Raw genomic sequence first — 10,459 nt, forward strand, 5'->3', positions numbered from 1 at the left:
TTCAAAATGCTGGAAAATGCACCAAATAAGTGTCAAAAGCAATTACTCTTCAGAAAAAAGAATCATCAAAGCTCAGTTTTCCCTTAAAAAATTCTAAATCCACAACTATAAAATTTGCACTTTTGTGTACTCGTTTTTTTCCCCAAGTCATGCTGCTGATGGTGTACTGGATAAAGCTACAGCTTAAATCATGACTAGTCCATGTCCCATTGAACTCCCATTGTAATTATTTATTTTCTTATGTCATGTATGTGGCCATTGGGTTTCATTTTACATTAAAAAAATCTTGAAAGACACCAATAAAAATCCCGAACTCCAATATAATAAAAAAGGAATTTAACTTAATTAGTCGACTTGAAGCAGTGGCCTTAGTCGTAGGTCTTTATTCATGCCTGTTTTTCAGTATTCCATTGTTCTTTCAGTTGTCAACTTTTTGGGAACTGTATCAGCTTTTTCAAAGATATCCACCAGATTTTATGAGTATTCTAATTTTATATGTATGTTAATGCACTTAAAGCTGACAGTGCTGAAGGACCCAATGCCATTTTTTTTATTCGTTCATGGGATGTGGGCGTCGCTGGTGAGGCCAGCATTTATTGCCCATCCCTAATTGCCCTTGAGAAGGTGGTGCAGAGCTGCCTTCTTGAACCGCTGCAGTCCGTGTGGTGAAGGTTCTCCCACGGTGCTTTTAGGTAGGGAGTTCCAGGATTTTGACCCAGCGACGATGAAGGAACGGTGATATATTTCCAAGTCGGGATGGTGTGTGACTTGGAGGGGAACGTGCAGGTGGTGTTGTTCCCATGTGCCTGCTGCTCTTGTTGGAGATGGTCATTGCCTGGCACTTGTCTGGCGCGAATGTTACTTGCCACTTATCAGCCCAAGCCTGGATGTTGTCCAGGTCTTGCTGCATGCGGGCTGGGACTGCTTCATTATCTGAGGGGTTGCGAATAGAATTGAACATTGAGCAATCATCAGTGAACATCCCCATTTCTGACCTAATGATGGAGGGATGGTCATTGACGAAGCAGCTGAAGATGGTTGGGCCTAAGACACTGCCCTGAGGAACTACTGCAGCAATGTCCTGGGGCTGAGATGATTGGCCTCCAATAACCACTACCATCTTCCTTTTTGCTAGGTATGACTCCAGCCGCTGGAGAGTTTTTCCCCTGATTCCCATTGACTTCAATTTTACTAGGGCTCCTTGGTGCCACACTCGGTCAAATGCTGCCTTGATATCAAGGGCAGTCACTCTCACCTCATCTCTGGAATTCAGCTCTTTTGTCCATGTTTGGACCAAGGCTGTAATGAGGTCTGGAGCCGAGTGGTCCTGGCGGAACCCAAACTGAGCATCGGTGAGCGGGTTATTGGTGAGTAAGTGCCGCTTGACAGCACTGTCGACGACATCTTCCATCACTTTGCTGATGATTGAAAGTAGACTGATGGGGCGGTAATTGGCCGGATTGGATTTGACCTGTTTTTTGTGGATAGGACATACCTGGGCAATTTTCCATATTGTCGGGTAGATGGCAGTGTTGTAGCTGTACTGGAACAGCTTGGCTAGAGGCGCAGCTAGTTCTGGAGCACAAGTCTTCAGCACTACAGCCGGGATGTTGTCGGCGCCCGTAGCCTTTGCTGTATCCAGTGCACTCAGCCGTTTCTTGATATCATGTGGAGTGAATCGAATTGGCTGAAGACTGGCTTCTGTGATGGTGGGGATATCGGGAGGAGGCCAAGATGGATCATCCACTCGGCACTTCTGGCTGAAGATGGTTGCAAACACTTTAGCCTTGTCTTTTGCACTCACGTGCTGGACTCCGCCATCATTGAGGATGGGGATGTTTACAGAGCCTCCTCCTCCTGTTAGTTGTTTAATTGTCCACCACCATTCATGACTAGATGTGGCAAGCCTGCAGAGCTTTGATCTGATCCGTTGGTTGTGGAATCGCTTAGCTCTGTCTATAGCATGTTGCTTCTGCTGTTTAGCATGCATGTAGTCCTGAGTTGTAGCTTCACCAGGTTGGCACCTCATTTTTAGGTACGCCTGGTGCTGCTCCTGGCATGCTCTTCTGCACTCCTTATTGAACCAGGGTTGATCCCCTGGCTTGTTGGTAATGGTAGTGAGGAATATGCCGGGCCATGAGGTTACAGATTGTGCTGGAATACAATTCTGCTGCTGCTGATGCCCACAGTGCCTCATGGATGCCCAGTTTTGAGCTGCCAGATCTGTTCTGAATCTATCCCATTTAGCACGGTGATAGTACCACACAACACGTTGGATGGTGTGCTCAGTGCGAAGACGGGACTTCGTCTCCACGAGGACTGTGCGGTGGTCACTCCTACCAATACTGTCATGGACAGATGCATTTGCGACAGGTAGATTGGTGAGGACGAGGTCAAGTAAGTTTTTCCCTCGTGTTGGTTTGCTCACCACCTGCCGCAGACCCGGTGTGACAGCTATGTCCTTCAGGACTCGGCCAGCTCGGTCAGTAGTGGTGCTACCGAGCCACTCTTGGTGATGGACATTGAAGTCTCCCACCCAGAGTACATTCTGTGCCCTTGCTACCCTCAGTGCTTCCTCCAAGTGGTGTTCAACATGGAGGAGGACTGATTCATCAGCTGAGGGAGGACGGTAGGTGGTAATCAGCAGGAGGTTTCCTTGCCCATGTTTGACCTGATGCCATGAGATTTCATGGGGTCCAGAGTCAATGTTTAGGACTCCCAGGGCCACTCCCTCCTGACTGTATATCACTGTACTGCCACCTCTGGTCGGTCTGTCCTGCCGGTGGGACAGGACATAGCCAGGGATGGTGATGGAAGATTCTGGGACGTTGGCTGAAAGGTATGATTCTGTGAGTATGGCTATGTCAAGCTGTTGCTTGACTAGTCTGTGGGACAGTTCTCCCAATTTTGGCACAAGTCCCCAGATGTTAGTGAGGAGGACTTTGCAGGGTCGACTGGGCTTGGTTTGCCTTTGTTGTGTCTGGTGCCTAGTGGCCTGATGCCGGGTGGTCCGATGCCGGGTGGTCCGTCCAGTTTTATTCTTATTTACCCCAAAAAGCTCAGGGAGGTGGACCTAAGTAGTAGGGAAGCTGTTAGAAAACAGCATATAGCATGTGATATGTGATCATTTGGACAATTTGGTGGTGATTAGGCATATCCAGCATATATTTAGGAAGGATTGGTCCTGCCTCACTAAATTGATTGAGTTCTCTGAGGAAGTGACCAGCATGATGGATGAAGATAGACTGATCGATGTTGTATATACCTTCACTTCCAAAAGCATTTGATAAAATACCACATAGATGGTTATTAGAAAAAAATTAGATCTTTCTGGATTATAGGATAATTATTATGTTGTATGGGTAACTGGTTAAAATCAAGTAAGAAGTTTGTTTGGACCATGTCTTACACGCCACAAATTTAACCTGCATTGAGACTTGGTTATCATTGAAGAAACATGATTCAGACCAAAGTGTGCTTTGTCCCTTCTCAATGTGGTTCTGGTGAACTATGTCCAGGCTGAAGTTGAAATCCATCAGGAGCCCCTGGTACTGATATGATTCAACAATTGTAACAGATACCTTTTGAATCTCCAAATGAATACTTTTGACATTGCCTTTTCTTCTGTGCAAAGCCATATCATATTTGAGGGCGCCCACCACAATATCCCACGATAAGGATGGTATCAATAGTCGTAGTCGTGTGACCCTCGTACTCAAGGATAATAGTGCCAACAATAAAGGGAGCATATGATCATGGTATACAGATGTTTTGATGACATTGTCTACCACAAGCTTCACTTAACCACGTTCCTGGGGAGGTTCTCCTGTTGATTCCTGACATTGCCAATCCTTCCACCTCTCATATCTTGCCTCCACACTGACACAGCCTTGTAGCTCAAAGTCCTTCATTCCTCTTACTTCAGCACGCTATTGTCGTCTGTTGGTGGCTGGGGTTTCCTGAGTCAATGAGCATGTTGCACTGCTTCAAGTGAATCTTCAGTGTGTCCTTGTAGTGCCTTTGTTGTCCACCCTGCTTTCTTCTTCCATCCACCAGGTTTCCATAAAGCACTACTTCAGCAACCAAATGTCATTCATCCTAACAATATGTTCAGCCCAATGGAGCTAAGCATTGATTATCATAGCATCTACCAATCACTTTAAATCTATGCCCTTGGTTATTGACCCCTCCACCAAGAGAAATAGGTCCTTCCTATCCACTCTATCTGAGCCCCTCATAATTTTATACACCTCAATCAAATCACCCCTCAGCCTCCTCTGTTTCAAGGAAAACAACCCCAGCCTATCCAATCTGTCATCACAGCTAAAATTCTCCAGTCCTGGCAACATCCTCGTAAATCTCCTCTGCACCCTCTCTAATGCAATTACATCCTTCCTGTAATGTGGTGACCAGAACTGTGTGCAGTACTCAAGCTGTGGCCTAACTAGTGTTTTATACAGTTCCAGCATAACATCCCTGCTTTTATATTCTATGCCTCGGCTAATAAAGGAAAGCATTCCATATCCCTTCTTAACCACCTTATCTACCTGTCCTGCTACCTTCAGGGATCTGTGGACATGCACTCCAAGGTCCCTCACTTCCTCTACACCTCTCAGTATCCTCCCATTTATTGTGTATTCCCTTGCCTTGTTTGCTCTCCCAAAATGAATCACCTCACACTTCTCCAGATTGAATTCCATTTGCCACTTTTCTGCCCATCTGACCAGTCCATTGATATCTTCCTGCAGTTTACAGCTTTCTTCCTCACTATCAACCACACGGCCTAGCTTTGTGTCATCCGCAAATTTCTTAATCATGCCCCCTACGTTTAAGTCCAAATCGTTAATGTATACCACAAAAAGCAAAGGACCTAGTACCGAGCCCTGCGGCACCTCACTGGAAACAGCCTTCCAGTCCCAAAAACACCCGTCGACCATTACCCTTTGCTTCCTGCCACTCAGCCAATTTTGGATCCAATTTGCCACATTCCCTTGGATCCCATGGGCCTTTACTTTTTTGACCAATCTGCCATGTGGGATCTTGTCAAAAGCCTTGCTAAAATCCATGTAGACGACGTCAATTGCTCTACCCTCATCGATCCTCCTTGTCACCTCCTCGAAAAACTCAATCAAGTTAGTCAGACACGACCTCCCCTTAACAAATCCATGCTGACTGTCCTTGATTAGTCCGTGCCTTTCTAAGTGACAGTTTATCCTGTCCCCCAGAATTGATTCCAGTAATTTGCCCACCACCAAGTTTAGGCTAACTGGCCTGTAATTACTCGGTCTATCCTTCACTCCCTTTTTAAACAACGGTACAATGTTAGCAGTCCTCCAATCCTCCGGCACTACACCTGTATCCAGTGAAGTTTGGAAAATGATTGTTAAAGCCTCCGCAATTCCCTCCCTGGCTTCTTTTAACAGCATAGAATACATTTCATCCGGCCCTGGTGATTTATCCATTCAAAGATGCTAATCTCCTTAATACTTTCTCCCTCATTAAGTTTATCCCATCCAATATTTCACACTCCTCCTCCTTAACTTCAATCCTGCATCATCCCTCTCCTTTGTGAAGACAGATGCAAAGTATTCATTAAGAACCATACCCACATCTTCCGCCTTCAAACATAGTTTACCTTTTAGTATACAATGGTGTTCCCCAGGAGTCGGTATTAGGACCACTGCTCTTTTTGATATATATTGATGACTTGGACTTGGGTATACAGGGCATAATTTCAAAGTTTGCAAAGACACGAAACTCGGAAATGTAGTAAACAATGAGGAGGATAGTAACAAACTTCAGGAGAACATAGACAGGCTGGTGAAATGGGCAGACACACTGCAGATTAAATTTAATGCAGAGAAGTGTAAAGTAATTCATTTTGGTAGGAAGCATGTGAAGAGGCAATATAAACTAAATGGTACAATTTTAAAGAGGATGCAGGAACAGAGAGTCTTGGGGGTGTACTTACACAAATCTTTGAAGGTGGCAGGACAAGTTGAGAAGGCTGTTAAAAAGCCATATGGGCTTTATAAATAAAAGCATAGGGTACAAAAGCAAGGAAGTTATGCTAAACCTTTATAAAACACTGGTTAGGCCCCAGCTGGAGTATTGTGGTCAATTCCGGCATCACACCTTAGGAAGGACATCACAGGCATGATGGGCCAAATGGCCTCCTCCTGTGCTGTACCTATTATGATGATGGAGTGGAGAGAGCAGTTTGTCAGTGTTGGAAGAGTAGAGGACGCAAGCTAGAATATAGGGCTGGAGGAATTGCCGAGGTGAGGGTGTGGCAAGAACATTAAAAGGTCTCTCAGGTACAGCAGTGCCCATTACTCCCGTAAGTGGCCTGAGCATCTTACATTTAGGGAGGTATGCCCATACTGCCCAATATCTAACTACACGATGGCACAACCCAGGAGTGTAACAATAGTATCCCCTTATATATGAATTGCCATAGTTATTAAAAAGGGTTATCGTGGCAGCGTGGTTGAGGTAGGAGTGCAACCAGGCAATGTTGCAGAGGTGGAAGTAAGCAGTCTTGGTGATGGAAAGGACGTAGGGTTTAAAGCTCAATTTGGGATTGAACAGGGAGCCATGGTTGTGTGCAAATTGGTTCAGCCTGAGAAAGTGGTAAGGGAGGAAGATGGAGACTATGGCAAGGGAGCAGAGTTTGTGGCAATGCAGAACATGATGTTTTTGGCCTTCCTGACGTTGATCTGTAGGAAGTTATGACTCCTCCATGACCGGATGTCAGAGATTAGTCTAACAGCACAGAAGCAATGGAGGGGAAAGAGAGGAAATGGAAAGGTAGAACTGGGTATCATCAGCATGCACGTGGAAGCAGACCTGCATATGATGTCACTGAGGAACAGAATGTCGATAAGGAAGAGGAGGGACCCAAGGAAAGATCCTTGGGGCATTCTGGAGTTGACAGTGTGGGGTTGAGAAGACAAGCCATTCCTGCAGGTGCAGTGGCTGCATTCGGATAGTTAAGAATGGACAGCAGGGGCTGTCCCATAGAGATGGATGATGGAGGAGAGACTTTGGAAGAGAATAGTATGGTCAACTGCAAAAAGGTTGAGGATGCTGAGAACGACCTAAAGGAAAAAGAAAAGGGACAAGAGTTAGAATAGCACTGAGAGGCTGGACATTAGCAGGTGACAGACTTGAGAATGCAGCTTGAAGTTGTAAAACTTTCTGAATATTTGCTGAGGTGGATGAAGGGTTACAAGTAATATGCAGACATCCTGCTCAGATAAGCCGCCAGCCTTGCCTTCCCCAATGCTTTGGCCAGACCACTAATCACCAGGGCTTCATGTTCCGCCTGGGTGAGGGCTATGATGTTGGATGCTCCTCCCCCAGTCTTGGTCCTCTCCCTGGTATTTTATGCTGTTTTGTCCTGCAGAAAGAGAGGGTGAGAGTTAGTGACTGGCTGTTGAAAAGGGAAGTGGCGATGTGTAGGACTTTTTCATATACTGCATGTGCTGAGAGCTTGAGGATGGGGAGGTGATGAATGCAAAGCCAATGGGGCTCAGACTAACACAGAGGTGGATTCTGAGAGGGAGGGTGATAGCGGGTGCGAAACCTGGAAGATGTTTGGACGGATGGGAATGTCCAATTTCAACATGGATACCTCATTATTATTTTACTTCTGGGTTTCGAGTCTCCAATGCGTGGGCGTGATGCATTCTTAGGTCTGTTGTTCTCCCTTGCAGGAGAAGCGAGCACAAAATACAAGGCAGAAGGAGACGGCTGGAGGTGGCCCGCAACAGATAGTGCAACTGACATCTGCAGATGAAGAGGCCATGGCATATCTGCGACTCTGACCATTGGAGATGGAGAGACTGGGACTTCGCAGCTGTATGGTGACAGCATTAAATATCTCCAACCCACATCTCATACAAGACTAAGTCATTGATTTCAGCTCTGAGTGAAAAATTATCATCTTAACTATGCTAAGTAGCAAAATTTTTACATTGCCATTACTAATTCATATCCGTCTCTTCTCTCCTCCAGGGCCTTCACGCGAAGAACGGCAGTCCATGGCCCTTCCAGACAACGATTCCTCAGAGGAGTTGATTCCTTCTGAGGGTGCACCATCACAGAACACATGCTTACACCAGCGCAGATATGAGCACTTCGGTGGGTCCTCTTAGATAGTTGGATGGGTTTTCACCTGGTGAGTAACAGTTCACAAGTGAACACAAGCAGAGAGTGGTGATAGGGACAGCTGTGGCGAGTCAGCGTCGGAGGGCGCACTCCTCTCCAAGCCCTGCTCAGCTGCACATAAATGCTGAATCCTAGGGACCATCGTGAGAAGGACAATCATAAAGGGACAGTAGCAAATTTGCGAGGTACTGGCAATCGTGCCACGCACACCGTCCAGCTCAAACATTTGTGGATTTTTGTTGCAGGCCATTGTGCGGATGGATAGAGTGGCCTCCTCTGTAGAACTTCAATCGTGGCAATCTAATCAGTCTCTGACCATGGCCTTGCAGACTTTGGATGCCAACATGTCTACCGCCTTAAACAGGATGGCAGATCTGGCCATGGCCTTACAAGGTGTCATTGATCTGCATCAAGCTGCTCCTCCGCAGAGAGCTAGGAGTGATGTGATGCTGGCCCAGGAGAGAGATGATGGCGAAAGGGGACGTGGAAGTGGGAACTCCACTCAAAGGGCTCCCACATCTCACCCATTGCCCCCCACCCCCAACCAGTACCCGACATGCTGTCTCCTCTCCTGATGGCCGAATCTGGCCTTGCACATGTGCAGGTACAGCAGTCTTTGATGGGGCCCTCACGGGCTCCAACACCCAGAGGTCATCGGCCAAAAGCATCTCAATAGTCGGAACAGGGATCAGAACAGCATGCTTCTATCTCCGCTGAAGCCCCAGGGGTTGCACTACGTAGGAGCGATAGGCAAAGGAAAAGAAAAGCTTTATAGTTCACCGAGCGTATGCACATTGGTGTTTGTGAAAATGTTATGTTATTAAGTTTCCTTTTTTTTTAATCAACTCACATAAAATTTATTCATTTGCACCACTTTCCCGTGTTGCCCATTCTTGCTTGCTGAGTGGTAACTTGCCTTTTCAGTTGCTTGGTGGTGAATGTGAAGACATGAATTGACGGGGACCAATTGGTGCATGTGCAATGGGTGGATGGTTGGTTATAGGACCCCTTTGTGTCAATGGGGATGGGATGGGGGGGGGGGGGGGGGTGGGAGGGGACAGGGGATGTGACTGTTATTTTGGTTCAGTGTGAGTTACTAACTGAACCTTCAAGCTTTTAGGGCATCCCTGGCTTCCGTAGCAGCAATGTGAGTGGCTGGTCTGGCATTGAGTGCCCCATCTTCATCTTCCTCCTCTCCACTGGAATCCTCATCAGATGAAAAGTGATGAGCAGCTTGTTCCTCCTCCACCTCTAGTCCTCGCGTCACTATGTTGTGCAGAGCGCAGCATACCACAATCATCCTAGAGACCCTTGATGACGAGTACTGATGGGCGCCTCCAGACCTGTCCAGGCAACTGATGCGCATCTTGAATATTCCAATGGTTTGCTTGATGTCATATGGCTTTCATTATAGCAATCTTGGGGTTCATTGGTGGGGTTCCTCAGAGGTGTCATCAGTCAGGTTTGAAGGGGGTATAATTTGTCGCCTAGCAGCCACACCTTAAGGGTCGTTCCAAGTACAAACAGATTGGGGGTGTTGGACTGCCGCCGTATGAAAGCATCATGGCAGCTCCCAGGGAATCTGGCACAGACCTGCATGAACCTTTTCTTGTGGTTGCACACCAGCTGAACACTGATGGAATGAAATCTCTTGAGGTTCACAAATGCTCTTGATTGGTCTGGTGGTGCTTGGATTGCCACCTGTGTATAATTGATTGCACCCTGCACCTGTGGGAAGTCAGCCAGAGACACGAACCCGAATGCCTGCTCATTCTGGCTATTGTCATCACAGGGGAAGTTTACATAACTCCCAGCCCTAGCAAAGAATCCATCTATCGCTTGCCTTATGCATTTATGTGCAGCTGACTGGGAGACCCTCGATATGTGTCTGGTAGTGCCCTGGAAGGAACTAGAGGCAAAAAAATTGAGGGTGGTGGTGACTTTCACAGCCACTGGTAATGCGTGGCCACCAGGTCCAGCAGGGAGCACAGCTCTTCTTCCAAGAGGCTACAGATACCTGATGTGACATGCTCAGCCTCCAGAAAGCACTGCTCTTCTGAGAGGTGATGGAAGCTGAGCCTGTCTGTACACTCTGTTAGGTGGGTAGTGCCTCCTGCGAACTCGGCCCCTTGGTTGCTCCCCTCGCTCTTGTCCACCTCTGTGTTGCTCCGCTCTCTGTTGTCCACCTCTCTGTTGTCCACCTGCACCTCCCAAACAGCACAACCTTACTGCTGCTGATGCTAATTGGCTTCCTCATTCAAAGTCCAATCTAAAGCAGCCGTGGCAC

Source organism: Heptranchias perlo, chromosome 6, assembly GCF_035084215.1.
Source record: "Heptranchias perlo isolate sHepPer1 chromosome 6, sHepPer1.hap1, whole genome shotgun sequence".
NCBI lineage: Eukaryota > Metazoa > Chordata > Chondrichthyes > Hexanchiformes > Hexanchidae > Heptranchias > Heptranchias perlo.